The sequence below is a fragment of the Callospermophilus lateralis genome, unplaced genomic scaffold, assembly GCF_048772815.1.
Source record: "Callospermophilus lateralis isolate mCalLat2 unplaced genomic scaffold, mCalLat2.hap1 Scaffold_1122, whole genome shotgun sequence".
NCBI lineage: Eukaryota > Metazoa > Chordata > Mammalia > Rodentia > Sciuridae > Callospermophilus > Callospermophilus lateralis.
Genome location: NW_027511483.1, coordinates 101,412 through 119,917, shown reverse-complemented (window position 1 = coordinate 119,917; position 18,506 = coordinate 101,412). Strand labels below are relative to the sequence as shown.

General features: G+C 40.8%; 1 pseudogene; it reads left to right on the top strand.

Annotated features, from left to right (window-relative positions):
* Nucleotides 1-871: 871 nt before the first annotated feature.
* Nucleotides 872-14,781, top strand: LOC143389319 (protein phosphatase 1 regulatory subunit 17-like; annotated as a pseudogene).
* The last annotated feature ends 3,725 nt before the right edge of the window (nt 14,782-18,506 follow it).

Genomic DNA, 18,506 nt, shown 5'->3' with positions numbered 1-18,506 from the left:
CCTGGTTAAATTTGGATTCAATAATTCACTTTGTTTTTAAGAGATGTGTCTAGTGAAGTCTGTAGAACTTGATTTGGATCTAGGCTTGCTAATTTAATAGATGCATGACTAAGTAAATTAGGTATACTTTGTGAGCCTCAGTTTCTTCATCTGTGAAACAGACATAATCCTATTTTGCAGGATTCAGCTGACAAAATACAGGTGAAGTTCAATCAAGATTTTCTACTCTGATATGTGGATGCTAATCCATAATGGGGATGTGGGGGGAGCATGGGAGGAATGGAGGAACTTTAGATAGGGCAATGGGGAGGGAGGGGAAGAGAGGGGTTAGGAGAGATGGTACAATGAGATGGAAATTATTACCCTAAGTACATATATGAAGACACAAAATAGTGTGACTCTGAACAACCAGTGACATGAAAAATTGTGCTTATATATGTACTATGAATTGAAATGCATTCTGCTGTCAAGTATGACAAATTAGAATGAATAAATAAATTTAAAATTAAAAAAAAAGATTTTCTATAACTCTGAGCTAACTCATTTCTAACTCAGAATCGGTCTAGGTATTTATTCTGAAACTCTTAAAATATCTCTGAAAGAGGAAAAATACTGAACATTTGATATATGACATTTAGCAAATAAATCTGTGTGCCTGCATGGGTGGGTGTATGATCCATCTTATTTGGGCTTAAAGTTTCATACCTAAGTATAAGAAGCAGTCTTAAAAAATAAGATTGAGTTGGGAAATAATAGTTAGTGCTCAAAAAATATATTTATTTTATGAGTGAATGAGTGGATGAGCCAAAGGCACCCTTACGGACTGTTTCTTACACACCTGTAGTATAAGAAGCACACCCACTCTCCTTTGATGATGTCCACTGAGCAAATGCAGCCCCTGGAGCTCTCAGAAGACAGACTAGACAAACTAGACCCTCGTTACAGACACTTGGGTAAGTGCTCCACTGCGAATGTCACTCATGGAAGTCAGAAAGGGGTGTCTCTGCCGTACAGCTTGCAGGCAAGTCAGAAAAGAGGCCCCTGAAACCTGATAGACTGTGCCTTCTGGTGACAGCCAACACCAGCTGGATGGGCAAATAGCCATGGGTCTGTGGGGTCTGCCATGAAATATTAGCTGAAGCACTGGGGACAGGTTCATTAGAGTTAAAGAGAGAAAGAAAGAGGAAGCATTGTCCTCTTTTGTGGGTCTGTTTAGAGTCCCAGGCAAGGCATTTTTGAGGCAATAAATGGGATGTGGCAGTAGAGGTTGTTTCCAGTATTTCCTGGCACACTTACACCCCATGTGCAGTGCCAATAAAATATTTCAAATATCTCTCTTTGCCTATCAAGACAGAATTTTAAATAGCCTTTTTCTGTTTTATTGTCAATCTGTTTCCTTTCCAGAACTGACTTTTTGCATAACCTTTGTAATGAAAATACCAGAAACATTTCTGCCTCTACCCATCTCTAACAATGAGACACTCAGACTTTTGATGGATGGGCCTTTTGCATATTCATAGCCTTTGTTTATGCCTCACCCGGTTATGACTCCCCCCTCCTCTTCCCACTCCCCATTTGCCATCAAGATATTTTATGTTCAGAATTTCTCCAAAAGTGGGGAAAAATGCAATTGAAGTTAAAGTATAAACTGAAGCAAATGTCTTGCTCTATGTACTTGTGCAGAGTAGTGCCTTAGGGTCAAATGGTGGCCCACACCCCTGACAGGTACATTGCCAGGCTGCACCCCCAGAGACCCCACAGCTGGGCAACACCCATTCTAGGCAACATTCATTCATTCAGTAATTCATTCATTCCTACCTATGGTATGTACAATATGGGAGAAATTAACTGTGCTGTGGGAGAACATGTTTTAAGAACTGCTCTTTTAACCAGGCATATGAAGACTCACAATTCCAAGAGCCCAGGTTTAATTCTGATCCCATAACCTGCCATCAGTGCCTCCTTCTGCCTTTTATTTGACATTTTGAACCTCATTTTCCTTATCTGCAAATTGGGGATTAATAGTACACTGTTTTGGTAGGCTTCTTTTGGAATTAAACAACCAGGAAAGTACAGGCAGAGATGAATCAGAAAAACTGCTGGCCAATCTTGTGTGCTGGAATGACATGGAATCACCTAGAACATAAGTGATACTCAGTAAAGGCTTCTTTACAGCCTTTTTATTGTATATATAAACTTCATATAATCCGATGCCTCATACATAGTTTGACTTCAATAAATGTTTATTAAATGGAGATGATTGAATGAAATTATCAAAATCTTTTAGGTAAAGTAAATGTTTATTATTATGCATGTGACTGAGGAAAATAATGTTATTTGATTTGGGGGTTATGTATACTGACCTTTTGATAATACAGGCATACTAATGTACAGTTACCAAGTGATGGTGGTTTCCTCAGGCATATTGAATTTTCTAAAACAAAGGATAATTGTTTTAGAAATAGTTGTTTCCATTGTTTGCTCAATAAACCATAAAACTTGAAGGCAAGAGCAATCTACTTGTCCTTTTTATTCCTAGACTCTAGCAGGGCCTGGAATACACTAGGAGCTTTAATAAACATTAATTTTATAAATGAACAAATGACAGATCCACAAATGTCCAGATCCATAAACTAAAATGAAGAGATTTGACCTATTTAATTTTCAATGTTTCCAAGAAATTTACCTGAATATTTTACTGAAAAAAAGAAACAGAGACGGAAAGAGAAAAAGAGGAGGGGAAAGAGGGAAAGAGGAGAGGGAGGGAGAGGCAGGGATCTGAAAGATCCAGTTAACCTCTGAATGTCCCCCATGTTCCTTCACATTTGTAGATCTAGCCAGACTTCATTCAGGTCATGGCTCAGAGTTTCCAGAGAGGACAAATAACCTGGTTGTTTTTGTGGAATTGGCTTCTTTGAATCCTAACAGAATGTCTCCTTACGCTAAACATGTTGGAGTCCATTCATTCAAACATATATTCAGCAAACATTTAATTATTGCTGCTAAGGAGATGAAAGACAAGATGCTATCATTAAAAAAGGGAAGAGAAGACCTGAACAAATCAAAACTACATCAGTAAATTCCTCACCCATCTTCATCTTCATTTCTAAGGCCAGAAGAGGCTTCCTGCTGATTCACGCTCAGGCTTCATCATTTGTCACCTTTAACAACTTTGAAGGTGTTACCTGAGCAAAAATTCTGTGACTATTCAGAAAATGAGAAAGGACACACAGGACTGGGGTTTGCATGGAAAGACTGACGAAGAGGGGGCCTTCCTCTGGGCCTGGTGGAAATTTAGGGGCTGAGCCCTGGCAGAGGGAACATTTTATTAAAACATGTGGAATATATCAAATGTATCAGATGCTTTGCTAACATGAGCAAACACACACACACACACACACACATTCACACACTGATTTAATATTGTCCTTGCGTTAAGTATTGAGAGTCTATTAAAGTTTCTACAAATTAAGGCCACGCTCCCACAATTGACAAATGAGAAAGTTAGGACTTGGACGTGGCATGGCTGATTCTCATTCAACATGCACTTATTGAAGGGAGAGGCCATTAAGAATAAAATTGCATGAAAGCATCTACTCCCTAATGTCTGGGAAGATGCGAATAGAGCAACAGATTAATCATTGGGAGCAGTGAATGAGGGCTGGTGACAGAAGGATGAAGGCGAGCAGTAACAACCTTCAGGGGCCACGAGTGATGATCTGATGAAGTGAGGTAGCTGCTGGACTCCAAAGGCTCTCCTGAGGTCCTGAGGGGACTGAGAAAAAGAAAGAGATGCAGAAGAAGACAAAAAGGCTGGGGCTAGGATGGGAAATAGGAGATCTGCCAGGCCAGGGAAAAGAAAGATGAGTGGTGGAACCCCCGTGTGAACCATCAGGAGGACAAGGCTGTCCCAAAAGCGAAAGAGAGTCGGGAATTTACTGAGCACCCCAGGGAAACTTCCCAAGATCAAGGGAGCTGCAGATTCCATGCTGACCCTTGCGGTGTCTAAAGAGAGCAAGCCTTGGGCAAAGGAAATTGAGCATTAGTACAGGAAGCCTACCCAGTCAGAAACCCATGTAAACCCATGCTGAGATCTCCCCAACCATATTTTGAAGTTCTTCTTTGTCTTGCTTTTCAAATTCTCTTAATTGGGGGTTTCACAGAATTCCAGTTTTCATTTCTCTCTATTCTAGTCTGTACTTGAGTAGACCATTCTGTAAGTCTACTCAAGTTCTCTGTGGAAGAGGCAAAAATAATAAACATTTTTCTTTTTCAGAACAAATGACCTCTGCTCCTAGTGTGGGACTAACCCTTACTCATGTTATATTCTTCTTCTTCTTCTTTTTTTTTTTTTTGCTTCATATCCTGTCAAAAGCAGATGATCTTTCAGAACAGTTCATTAAGGACTGTGATCTCAAAAAGAAGCCAAGAAAGGGGAAGAACACACAGACAAACCTGAATGTTGAGTCAGACCAAAAACAACCAAGGAGGAAAGATACACCCGCCCTGCACATCCCGCCTTTTATACCAGGTAACGGACAGCGCAGCCACCTCCCACAGCTGTGAAGGGGAACCACCTCCACTGGACCATGTTGGTCCTAACACATTTCTCTTTAAATATTGGGTATTTAAATAAAATAATAGTGGATTAAAACAGAACTATATTTAGAATACAGTATTTTTCACTCACTGAGAGTGGACTTTGGGGACAGAAAGTCATGCTCTGCTCCAGTCATCGGGGGTCCAGCTGATGGGCTCTGATATTATCAACAGACAGTGAATAAAGCCACCACAAACTTCCAAAGCCATCATGCTCATCAACATCCAGCAGGCATAAGGCATCAGAAAGGAGGATTAGTGGGGAGATGAATGTGGGTCAATCACAGGACATACCTGACTACAAAGGAGGCTGGAAATATAATCCGCTTCATGCCCAGGAAAAACATGGAGCAGTTTGATGAACAACTAACATGTCTCTCTATGAGACCTTAGATGTGACATGTGACACTCCCTTATGCTCAAAAACTTTATTTGCTTGGTCTCTTTTTCCTTCACTCTTGGTCATTTCCTTAATGTCATTTCTATTCACAACATACTTTGAGGGGGTACAAAATAAATGAAACATATTTCTATGAAGGAACTTTCATATGTGTAAGAAATAACAGTCCAGACACACCTGAAATCTGTAGTAAGAAGAAACATCACAGGCTGGGATGGAACTCCATTGTAGAGCACTTGCCTAGGATGCCTGAGACCCTGGGTTCGATTTCCAGCACTGTTAGTAAAGGAAAAGGAAGGAACATCAAAATGGAAGTTCTAATTAAGAACCAGGGAAACTGAGTCTGGGTAGTGAGTTCTGATTTTTAGAGCATTATTAAATGATGGAGAAAAATTTCACCTGCAGAACAGAGGTGAGAAGGCAAATAGGTGAGGTAGGGCAATAATTAAGGTCTAAGGGTGGAAGTGTGAGGCACAGAACTTGCAGAACTGAAAATGACCCCCCAGCTAAGGAAGATGAGCTTTGGAGAAAAAAAAAATCCAGGCTCAATCCCCGTGCAACACCTAGGAAATGGAATAAATTGAGTCCTTTCTTTATCTCACCTATCATCTTAGGTAGATCATGGTGGTGGTAATACTAAATCCCTCAGGGATTTATGAGGCTAAAATGAAATCAGGCATGCAAACCCCTTTGTTCCTAGTGCAGTCTGTGTAAGTATTATTCTTACACTAAGAAAACTTCATTTATTAAAATAAGTTTGGGAAAGCAACCTTGACTACCTTCACCAGGTGTATGTGCTGTGTTTATGCACAACCCTTCTATATGGGATATGTTCACTTGACCCTGCTTCTGTCTCTCTGTTCCCCTATTCATGCAGGTGTGATTTCAGAACATCTACTTAAAAGATATGATGCTCAGGACAGACATCCTAAGGGCAAAATAAACCTAGCTCTTCATAACTCTGACCTGGAACAGAAAAGGCCAAGGAGATAAGACACACCTGCCTTGCACGTGCCCCCCTATGCAGCAGGTAAAAGAGCAGGAGGTGGTGGGAATGGATCGGGAGCCTGACCATCTGGAGGTGCCAGGACATGGCCTTTGTCCTTGCCCAGCAAGCTCGGTCTTGCCCAAGTGCTCTAGGGAGGAGTCACATTTACTGCTGCCTCTCAGATTTATCTTCATTGGCAGTTCCCCGGGGGATGACCTGGAGATGCCAAAGGCTTGGAGATTACTCCTGCTTCAGCAGAGCTGGTCAAATTCACTGAGCCAGTGAAACAGAAATGTCAGTGGGTCCTTGAGAACTGGTGAAATACCTTTCCCCATCTCAAGTTGATCGTGTGTCCAGTAACTGATGGCTGATCCTCCCAAGTCACATGGACTCATTGACCAAGTTCTCAAAATAGGAGAGAGAGAAAGGGAGGAAAGAAAGAGAAATGCAGAAATATTGATAGCTATCTTATTATGTATGCAATAGAAAACCTTACTGATCTGTGTTTATAATCCAGGCTATAAGGGAGACTCTGTATGAGGTATAGTTCTTGTCCCTGAGAACTTTATATGCAAGTTAGGAAATAAAATGTGTACACTCATGATGATTAGAGTGTGAGACTGTGTGTGTGTGTGTGTGTGTGTGTGTGTGAGAGAGAGAGAGAGAGAGAGAGAGAGAGAGAGAGAGAGAGAGATGCAGATGGTTTTGTATGGAGAATTGCAAGTGGGAGATGTACTGATATTTACTGAGAACCCACAAAATGTTAGATATGTCTTGTATCATGGATTTTAAAACGTTTACTGAGTAATGTAACAGAGTAGCTTTTACCTCCCTTTATAGAAGAGAAACAGAGAGACAATCTAATTCACTTGTCAGACAGTTTAAAGTCTTACCTGGATGAGATGGATAGATGGATAGAAGGATGGCTGATTAACTGGTTCGACTAATGATAGAATGACCAGATAAATAAGTGAATCAATCAAGGTTAAACACTACTAGGTAGAACAGCTGGAGTTCAAATCCAAGCCTCTCCGGCTTTAACCAGGTTTTTACTATACTATGGGGTGGTTTGGACTTCTAGCATCATATGAATGCAGAAGTTCCACTTTTGGAAGGAGATAAGATTTGATTGTTATTAAGAGTTTTCCATTGTTTAATTTTTTTTTGAGGGGGTACTGGGGATTGAACTCAGGGGCAATCGACCACTGAGCCTCATCCCCAGCCCTTGTTTCTTATTTTATTTAGAGACTGGGTCTCACTGAGTTGCTTAGCACCTCACTTTTCCTGAGGCTGGTTTTGAACTCTCCATCCTCTTGCCTCAATCTCTTGGAATTACCAGTGTTCACCACCACACCCAGCATTCCATTATTTAATTTAATAAAGTAGGAAAAAGACATCTCAGAAAAAGACACCATGACAAAAGAGGTCAGGGCCTTTAGATATTCAGGCAAGCTAGAGGGACGAGTCCCAAGTTCCATGAAATTTGTGTTCTCTGTCCTTCCCTTCCTTTCATCCCACTCATCCTCTCTTTCCAACTCTTTTTTTTTTTAAGAGAGAGTGAGAGATGGGGAGAGAGAGAGAGAGAATTTTAATATTTATTTTTTAGTTTTCGGTGGACACAACATCTTTCTTTGTATGTGGTGCTGAGGATCGAACCCGGGCCGCAGGCATGCCAGGCGAGCGCACCACCACTCTAGCCACATCCCCAGCCCCTCCAACTCTTTTTTCCTTTCATCCATCCTTCCTTCTTCACCACTTACCTACTTACTTGTATATCAAAATGTATGTGACCCCACCTGGTCATGTTTAGCAGTATTTCTCCCCAACCCCACCCCACACACACACTTATATCCACACCCATTTCTAGTAAACAGCCTTTCTGAGCTCTGACTACATGTAATCTTTTAACATAATAAATTATAATGATAACACAAGAAGTTTAGAACAGGCAGAAGTCTAATCCTCAAACAACCCTCAGTATTTTAATGAATATTTATTAAATCCTTGCTGTGTTCTAGGCACTAATACTGCAAGAAAGTCAATCATCATAGAGTTAGCCAGACACCATAGTGCATGTCTATAATCCTTGGGAGGCTGAGGCAGGAGTTCAAAGCCAGCCTGAGGAACCTAATGAAGCCCTATCTCTAAATAAAAAATAAAAAGGGCTGGGGATGTGGCTCAGTGGTAAAGTGTCCCTGGATTCAATCCCTGGTATCAAAATATTAATCATAATCATAATCGTACAAACAGACAATAGAATCTCTCCTAGGGATAAATGCTAGGAAGAAAAGTAAAGGTGGGTATGGAAAGAGGGAGAGAGCTAGAGACTGCTTCCTGAGTAGGGATGCAGGGAAGACTTCTCTCATGAGGGGACATTGAAACAGAGACCTGAATGGGGAGTGTGGGAGAGTACCATGGGAATAACTTGGCGAAGAGTATTTGAGCCAAAGTGATGAGTTCAAGTGACCACAAATGGCAAAGTCTTCAGCCTTTACTCCCTCAGTATTTATTGAGAACCTACTATGCGCTAGGCACTGTTGGGAGTGCTAGACATACATTAGAAAACAAAACTTAAAAAAAGTTTTTGTCTTCCCCGTGTGTATATTCTAGGTAGGAGATTATAATAACTAAATATTTGGTCCTGGAGCAGAATTAACACACATTTTCCAAAACTCACTCACAGGTAGGCAAATTGTAAACCACGAGATAACTCACTCAGAGAGAAGGATGGTTCCCATGACTCCTTGTATCACTTGCCTGGGCAGGATCTGCATTAGCCTCTTCCTTCCCTCATTTGTCTTTTACTTCAGTCAACAGAGGTGGCTGAGCACAACTCTCCTACCACATGCAGGACTTGAAGGAAGAAGCCACTCTCCAGCCTCTAACATGGAGAGCAAGCCAGGGGCAAAATCCTTTCTTTTTTCACAGTAGATTTGCTATTGGAAAAGGAGTACAGAGACCTTGGTGTAAATGACTTAAGAATAATAGCCAATAGTTACAATTTATCCATTCCAACACTTAACCAAAGGAAGAAGGAGTTGTTACATGGTGATATTTCCATGGTAGAGCTGCATCCGTTGATGCAATAATAAAATATCTGATAAGTCTTGCATCAAAGTAATTATTTTGACTTATGTAACCCAGATGAGCAAACTCTGATCCATTGCCATGATTTTTTTTCCTGTTTCCTATTAGTCTACTCATTCTATAGGTTTTGCTGCAATATGGGAAATTCTACTTTAGAATTGTGTATGACTTAAATTGATTTTCTTGGTTTTTTTTCCTTTTTTTTTGCCTCTGTTAAATATTTCTGTCCTTAAATCAAATGAGAAGGAAAGAAAGACACAGATTATAACACATGCTTTCTCATTTGCAAATAAGGGACAGAGTGAGGCAAGGTAGTGTGGCGCATATAGACAATTCTCAGGAGAAATGGACTAAGGATGGGTGGGAAAGTCTACTCCTGCTCAGCCATGCTGCATTCCCAAATTTACTGACCCTCAAACTGACATATATTTTCCAGGTCCCAGTGACCTCAGCCAACTCAAAGCCTCTGTTAACCCATCTTTTCAAGTCCAAGATGGCTTTTTCTTTTCCAAACTAACTCTCTACTGGACATGGGCATGCAAATACCCAAGACTCTGCCATTGTTGTTAGTATGGTCTTTTGTTCTCATTACTGTTATTATACCTGTTATGTAAATTGACCTACATCAACAACTTGTTTGCTGAATTCATGAGGACTGGGTTGTGATTCAATCACCTCATGTTTCTGGTGTTGACCTTGATATCAGCCAGCCCAATCCTTTCTATATAGCAGTGCTCCATAATTATCTTCTGATTTGAAATTCTACCTGTCAATCATGATTCTGCAGTACCTGAAAGAGACTGATTATTTTCTACCCATTCTTGTGTTTATTTTACTTCCACAGAGTTAGTAGAAAGAAAAAAAATACTTACATGCAGGGAGCCATCTGACTACATAAAATTTTGCATGGGCTTTGAAGGCAAGAAAACTCTAGATTTTATTTTCTGCTCCTTAGTACCTTCAAAGCTCTGAAAAATGAACACAACTAAGAACTTTTTTTATTTCATCCATTCCTAAAAGGGGGGCTATAACGGCTATCTCAAAGCACTTAGAACACTTTTAAATAAAATGTCAAAGCACTTAGCAGAGCTTTTGGCATATTGAAAGTCCTCAATAAATGTTAGTTCCTCTTCATTTTCTGTTTAATCTTATGTTCTTTGAGATAGGTCAAACAATATCTGAAGATGAGAATTCTCCTACTTCGTGCAAACCTGCTGATTCAGGGAACTTCCTAATTGATTGAACTCTGATCTCTTGGCAATGGATGTTGCCTATATGCCACTACCTAAATCCCCAATCAACAGCTTCCCCATTGAAACAAAAATGTTTATCAAATACTGCAGCATGTGTAAGGGTTGGAGGGGTGCTGTATGGCCATAGCCTCGACACTCATTATGGAAATTTTTGAGTCAGCAAATGTTTACATTTAAGTATGTGCAATTATAGATATTGTTGTATGATTCTAGCTTTTATTAGCATATTAGCTGAAGTACTCTGTTTTTGAAGAGCCTTTTAGTATCTAAAGATTTGGCAGTAATCAAAATGCTAGTTAAGCTGATAAGGATAGCGCCTTCGGCAGATGTTCAGAAAAACTCATGTTGATTCTAATGAGGGTGTCGGGAGGAACTCACAGACAAATGCACCCTGGAGACATCTCCTCTCATTAGCCCTTGGCAAGGGAACACTGGACATGGATTCAATCTCCCTTCTAAGTCTCTTGCTAACCACCGTCCTTCTCCTAGGTTAATGAGCTCATTTGACAGGCTCCAACTGCCAGAATAGCCCCTCAATAGGGTATCTCAGGCTCCCTTGCCAACTCCAGGCTTGCTCCCAACTTGGTCCACAGTCTGCCAGGACCCCCATCTTGATGATTTCATGGCAGGGAGTGCTGGTGATTGGTCAGGACCAGGTAACCAAGTATTGCTTAAGAGAGAAGGAAGTCTTGAGTTGGGGTCTGTAGCAAATGGAGCCAAGCATAGCTTGGCTAGAAGCATGAAAGAGGAACCTGATGGAAAACTGGTCCATAAACTGTGAACATCTGGCAGTCTAGGGGAACCAGACATTAAAATACAAAGGAAAGGGACTGGCTTGTCCTTTGAAAGTGACACCTCCTCTGTCTTGCTTGTAATAACATATTTTCTAAGATGGTTAGTTAGGACAAGGGGGTGCCTTCTCTTTGGCTCCTATAGGTCAGAGGTACATGTCTATAATGTGGATGATCAGTTGTAGATGGTACTGTACATGGGATCCTGCTCAAAAATAGCTCACTGCAAGGCTGATTGCCCCTCAGAGACCCAGGACTCACAGCTTTGGTCTTAAAACACACCAAAGTCTTACAAGCAGTCAACTTCCCTAAATTCTTCTCTAAAGAGAGAGGGAGGAACTGAGGTTTGCTGAATCCCTGCTACATCCCAAGTCTTGTACCAGAGGGTTGACTGCCCTCTGAGAACCTCCAGGGAATATGGATGTATTTGCCTAGTGTTTCCTACAATGTGGAAATAGTCTAGCAATGTTTACATGAGGTCTTACTACAGCATGAACAAGCGCAGGCCTAACTCTCTATTGTGAGGCATCACATCCTGTGGGAAATACACAATTTTTCTCCAATTTTACAGGGGGATCAACTAAGATTTACATAGGTTATTTGAGCTGGTGTTGAATGATCACCAAATTCAAAGCTGTCTGGCTCTAGAGTATACCTTCCTTCAATGACACAGCTCTGCTTCCCCCAAGAGAACAGAGCATCAGGAAGAAGTCAAACCAGACCAGTGCATCTCATAGCCAGGTCATTTTCAAATCACCAAAGCATCAAGAACAACAATGCAGTGGTAACATATATATATATATTCCTGATTTAAAGCTCATCCTGAACAATAATATCCATGAAGTCAAGATTTTGATGAGCTCCTGTTAGCTTTTTGTTACTTTGACAAAGTACTTGAGAAAATTAAAACAAAAGGAGAAAAGATTCAGTTTGTCTCACAATTTCAGAGATTTCTGTTCTTGGTCCTTGACTCTGCTGCCTTTGGGCCTGTAAAAGCAGAATATTATGCCATGAAGGGTGTGGTGCAATAGAGCGACTCACCTCATGATGGCCAGGAAGCAGAGAAGAGAAAGAGAGAGAGAAGGACAGGAAGGGGCCAGCATCCCGATATCCTCTTCAAGGGCACGCCCACAATGACATAACTTCCTCCCACTTGGCCCTACCTCCTAAAAGTTCCATCTCCTCCCAAGGTTCCTCCTATCCTTGAAATCCCAGGACCTCCCCACCCCGCAACTTTTGGCCCAGATTCTCATCTTCCTCTATGTCAAGGATACCCAAAGTAACCACAAAGCGTACCAAGACCTGGGAATATAAAGGCTCTCACCCATTTTGAATCAACCTACATGGAGCTTAATATAAAGACATATCCAGGAAGGAAGGATGAAAAGTTTCAGAATTCAACATAGCTAAACCTACATTCCCCTACTAGGCTATCTTAAATTCAAATAAAAATCCAATCCTCCATGTAGCTGGTATCAGAGAGAATATCTCCTACTGTGTTTCATACGTGATTTATGCAAAAGCTTTAGTTCCAGCCAGACTCTTGAAATTGTTTTTCCCCTCCAATAAATATTAGCTAATTGGTAAGGAACCCATCAGAACAAACTAGGAACTAAATCAAATGAATAGTCATTAAGATTACCACATAGTTTTCATTAATTTGCCATTGTTGAATGGAGTCCAGTGCTATAGAAAGGCCTCTTGTGGTGCTCAGCTTCTCCCTCAGGTTTAGATCTTTATGAACTGCTTCATGGACTGGAGCCTCTAATTACGAGAAGAAGGAGAGAGGGATCCAAGGCAAGGGTACAAGACTCAACTAGGGGCTGGAATGGGAGGACAGGACTGGCCTCAGTCACAGTTCCACTGTCCTTTGTTAAAAAATGATCCTACTTGACCCTTCATAGGGTGAGCAGAACTATTCTGACCTCCTTGGCTGGACTTTTCTGAGCTAATCAGCCCAGAAAATTGGGCTCAGAAAAGAAATTCAGACTTCTGAATTTCATAGACCAGAAAATTCTTTAAGAACAAAATACCATGGGGCCCAACAGAGGGATAGCAACTTATTTATTTTATTTTATTTTATTTTTTGAGTAAGAATGAGAAGAAACAATCATCTAACATGTCTAAAATTTTTTAAAAGAAAAAGATATTTTAATCCTCCAAAGAAGGCAAAGAGTTGTCTCAAAATAAAGAGCCCCTTTTAAATTATAGCTATACAGTTATATGGAAAAACTCACTACATTTTTCTTATTTTCCCTTTTTGCTCTAAACTATGTGACCCTCATCATTTCCTGGGATTAATATTTGGAAATGGCATGTGCAGCACCTTGGCTTAATATTTTCCCTGGTTGTTGGTAAAATATTTCAAAGATTGATTTTATGAGGATGACCAGTTGACTTGGGGGGTGGAGGTGGGGGGAGGGAGAAAGAAAAAGAAAAATGCATTTACTTGTTCACAAGTATGATTCTTTGCTAAGTGGGTTATATTTACCTTAGTTAACCCAATAACACTTTATAATAAGAAGTAGTGTTCTCATTTTACATATGAGAGTGCTGTAAGCTGGGGAACAAACCTTCAATACCTGGACCTTAGGGGGGACATTTAATTAAGCTCCAAATCATAACATATAACTTTATTATAAAACATTAAAATTACTGTTTAGCTACACAAGTATAAAACAGTGGTTCACATCATTTTTTTATTTGGTATAATTATTTATACATGGCAGTAGAATGCACTTTCACACATCATACATAAATGGAGAATAACTCTCATTCTTCTGGTTGTACATGATGTAGAATTACACTGATCATGAATCATATATGTGCATAATATAATTAATGTCCTATTCATTCTACTATTCCTCCTACCTCCATACCCCTTCCCCTCCCTTCACTCCCCTCTGTCTAATCTAAAGTACCTCTATTCTTCTCTAGCTCCCACCTTATTGTAAATTTGCATCCGCCTTTCAGAGAAAATATTCAGCATTTGGTTTTGGGGATTGACTTATTTCGCTTAGCATGGTTGTTCACTTTCAACTTGAAATTACCTGATTTTATGAGGATGACCAGTTGACTTGGGGGGTGGAGGTGGGGGGAGGGAGAAAGAAAAAGAAAAATGCATTTACTTGTTCACAAGTATGATTCTTTGCTAAGTGGGTTATATTTACGTTAGTTAACCCAATAACACTTTATAATAAGAAGTAGTGTTCTCATTTTACATATGAGAAAATTTAGATTTTCTCATATGTAAAATGAGATTAAGAGGGTGGCTGAACTAAGCCCAGTGCAATTAAACTCCAAAATCCCATGTTTTCCATCCTACAGTACTGCAGGCTTAGGATCAGAAATCAGAGAAAGAAGGTGAAGGTTGTCTCTGACTCCCAGGCTTTGCATCCCCTTGCACCCAGAGTGGTGTCCTCATTGAGCACCTTGGGAAGGCCAAATAAGGCCACCCAGTACCCTCTCCCTCAGCACAGATGCTAAATGTTTCTAGGTTGCTGAGCTCCTGTTTCTGCACTACAAGGTTGTCTAATATCTGAAGCCGAGGCACTTAATTGCAGCTCTGTGCTTTGTTTTGCAGGTGTGAGACTGCTCAGGGACCAGAGACCCAAAGCGATTGTGGAAGATGATGAAAAGGATGGTGACAAGATAGCTATTTAAAGATATTTCCCCTGAGATCACTTATAAATAGGTTAGATTGGTTCCCTATGGTGACCTAGGGAAAAAATAGACTTGTTTCTGTTCACATTTTGTCCTAGTCTGACGTTCAGATCTAGACACCTCCTCCCCAAGAGACATACTACATCAGATTGCCAGTCACCTCTGCTATCTTTTTTTTTCTTTCTTGAGTCTGGTTTCTATTCCAACTCCTTACATTTTCATTTTCCAATGCATGGAAAAAGAAACAGATCATCCCAAATTAGGAGTTAACAGGGAAAGCTTGGGGATTCCATTTCTTCATCTTCTGGATCAATTCATAGAGCAGAGAACCTAACCCTAACCCTAACCCTAACCCTAACCCTAACCCTAACCCTAACCCTAACCCTAACCCTATACCAAGGGGATCCTTTGTGGCTGGTTCATCTGTGAGTCAGAACTTACCATCCAAAAAGGCGAGAACTACCATTAAAAATAAGAAAAGTCGATATTGAAATCATCATACTTCAGAGTGAGAATATGGAAGCTCTGTGATTTCCCTAGTTCCAACAGTTTATTAATTCCTTCTGTATTTCTGTTCCCCTCACAAAGAGGAAAAAGATGCAAGACAGCTGGAAATAAAGGTACTTCTATCCACATCTCTATGCCCTGGTGCATTTGTCCTGAAAGCACTACTTACAAAGAACAGAGGTTGCAAAAGAGACTCCCAAATCTTGGTTTTGGTTTGGTTTGGTTTGGTTTGGAAATGCTTGAATTAGTTGTTAATATGTAACAACCCAATCAGGAGAACTTGCACAAAATTCTAGATTTCCAGATTCTCTTGGAAAAAAAAACATCTCAAAACTGGTAACTTTGGGTCTGACTATAATCGTGGACCTCCAGCAGGAGCTGACCACTGGATGCCTTTGTAGAAGAAGCTAGGTTCCCAGTTGGCTGTGGGCTATGTTCTCACACACTGTGTTTACCTCCAGCCTTTGCATGTAAGTAGAGAGCCCAGTAGCAAGGACCTGCATCTTATTCCCTACCTTTGGATTCCAGCACTCCATTCCCATTCTGAACACCTCAATCCTAGTGTTGAGGGAGGGAAATAAAGTAATCAGGTTGCTGGTTGCAGCACAAATAGTTAAACAACCTTTAAGAAGCCAAAGCAGGGCTGGGGTTGTGGCTCAGTGGCAGAGTGCTTGCCTAGCATGTGTGAGGCACTGGGTTCAATTCTTAGCACCACATAGGAAAATAATAATAAATAAAATTAAAGTTATTACAACTAAAATATTTTTTAAAAAGAAGCCAAAGCAATTATAGGTATGTGACTAGCAGGATTATATCACTACCAATAGCCATTTTTATCAAAGGATCCTTATCCAAAAAGCATACATGCACTCTTGCCCTGTCTGATTTGCTGTATAAACATATCCATAGGGTATAATTGACAACTTCTAGTCTCCATTATTTCTGACTTCCTGAGGTAGGGTGACTGTGTAGAAACAAAGATCCTGGTTCCAGCCGTAACTGAGCAAGTCCCTGGGGCTGAGTCTGGCTCTTTTTCTTGAAAATAAGGATAATAATCTTTGCTTTTCTTTCTTTATAGTTTGAGAATTAAATGAGACAATGTGTGACAAAGAGCTTTGTAAGCTAAAATGCCCTCTCCACCCTCTCCAACTGTAGCACAGGAGAATGTGAAGACATCTTCAGAGCATGGACTGTGCCCTTTCCATGTTCGAGTCCCCACTGCCTGGGTGTTGAATGGGGAGCAATTTTGTAGAACTGACTCAACGCACTTAAAGAAGGATTTCAAGTAGGGAGACCTGCTCACTTTCCACAGTCTTCACTGAAAGACCAGCCCTCTCCTCCTCTGTGGTCCAGTTCCAGCCTCGAACCAGGCATACTCAGAATGGGAGGGACCAAACCAACCTAACCATAACCAACCCTCACATGCTGGGGTGATTTGGATGGAAGTCACTAAGTGGAGAGGATATGTCACATTCCTCTACCAATTGCCTGTTATCTACAAGAAAATGCAGGCAGGATATCACATTGATAAGAGGAACTCAAGTTACTTTGAAGGGAGAGACTTTTGTGATTCTTTTCACAGACCAGATTTTGGAGGCAAGGATAATTCTGTGGTTAAGGATCAAATTAGAACCTCTGAGCGTGGGCTAAAGTGATAGAGTTGTCATGGCAGTGGAGAGTTGAAAGTCAGATGTCATCCTGTGGTCAGCCAAAAGTCAAGAGGTGGACCTGATAGGTTTCCTTGGAAACTTCTCTGGGATCCCCAATAAAATGGGAGTGCAGGACAGGACATTGTCGCTCTCCTCTCTGAGAGGACCCACTCTCTCCCTTGAGAGTGTCCCCTTCCCCTTTTCCTATCCCTTTAATAAACTCATTCTGGTTACTCTGAGCACACATGTCTAAAATCTTTCTTACTTGTTCATAGGATTCAGGGTTTGAAGGGGGGTCTTTATGCTGCCTCAGTTTCCTGGAAGGTCCACTCTGAACAGCATGGCATAACCCAACCCAACCCTAACTAGCCCTCACCTGGGGTGATGTGGGTAAGTAAAAACAGCAAATTTTAGATTTTTGGGTCCTTAAAATGTATGTGTTAAAGCTATAGTAAAACAATATATAATTTAATATTTATCAGATAAATCATACTTACTTAAATTTATTACTTAACTACTTAAATAGTGCTGTTTGAAAAACGAACAGTGTTCTCTGAGCCTTTGTGTTTGTTCAACATTTTTCCCATGTCACCTCATCTGATCCTCAAAAGCAATTTGTAAGAAAGCTAAGGTGGGAAACGGAGCTGGAAAGGAAGCCAGGACTGGAACTCGGGTCTCAGAACTCCCTGCCCAATGCTATTTATATGGTACAGAGCTCTTCTGAAATCTTCCTTTAAAGTAGGGTCCAGCATGTAGAGGAGGTCAAAGAGGGAAGTCTTTCAGAGATCCAAAAAGGAGTAAATTATAGAAGTGTTTTCTGACCCTAACCTTCTGTCTCTATTTTTGAATGAATAAGTAATAAACTTTCCAACATGCAAAACTGAATCATTGCTACCAGACCCAATGTTATAGGGAGGTGATGAGGTTATTTCTGTCTTCTCACTCCACCCTAGACACTGAGTCATCCATTCTCTACTTTGCAGCTAGAAGGACCCTTTCTAAACCTGATGATGTGGGGCCTTAAATCTGATGATGTGAGGCCCTCCTAATGTCTTCTCTCTGCCTCAAATAAGGGCAGATGTCTCAGCCTATACCCTGCTCTCTCTACCTCCTCTGAGCTCCAGTGACATTGGCCCGTACCATAGCAGGGGACACTCTTCTCCCTTCCCTCCTTTGTATGGACTCATCCATCCCCAACCCCCCATCACACAGTGAAGTCCTGCTCATCCTAGAATTCAGAAAGCTGCTACTTTTTCTCCTTTATGACCAGGCCAGGGGTCTCTATTATTCACACGTTCATGAACCAACAGGTTCCATCCCTCTACCATTCTTAGCTCCTTTTTTGTGATCATTCATTTTTATAACTGGTTAATATCTGTCTTCATTGTTGTGGAAGGGCTGTGAGTGCAGGAATTGTTTCTGGTTTTGCACCACTTGTGTCCTATATAGGGTTTAGAATTTTGTAGATGCTTAAGAAATGTCAGTAAATGAGTGAATGAATGGACGAATTTTGTAAGAAGCCAAGTCCGATAGCTCAAAGTTGTCTTGCCATCTCACCAATTGGAGGAA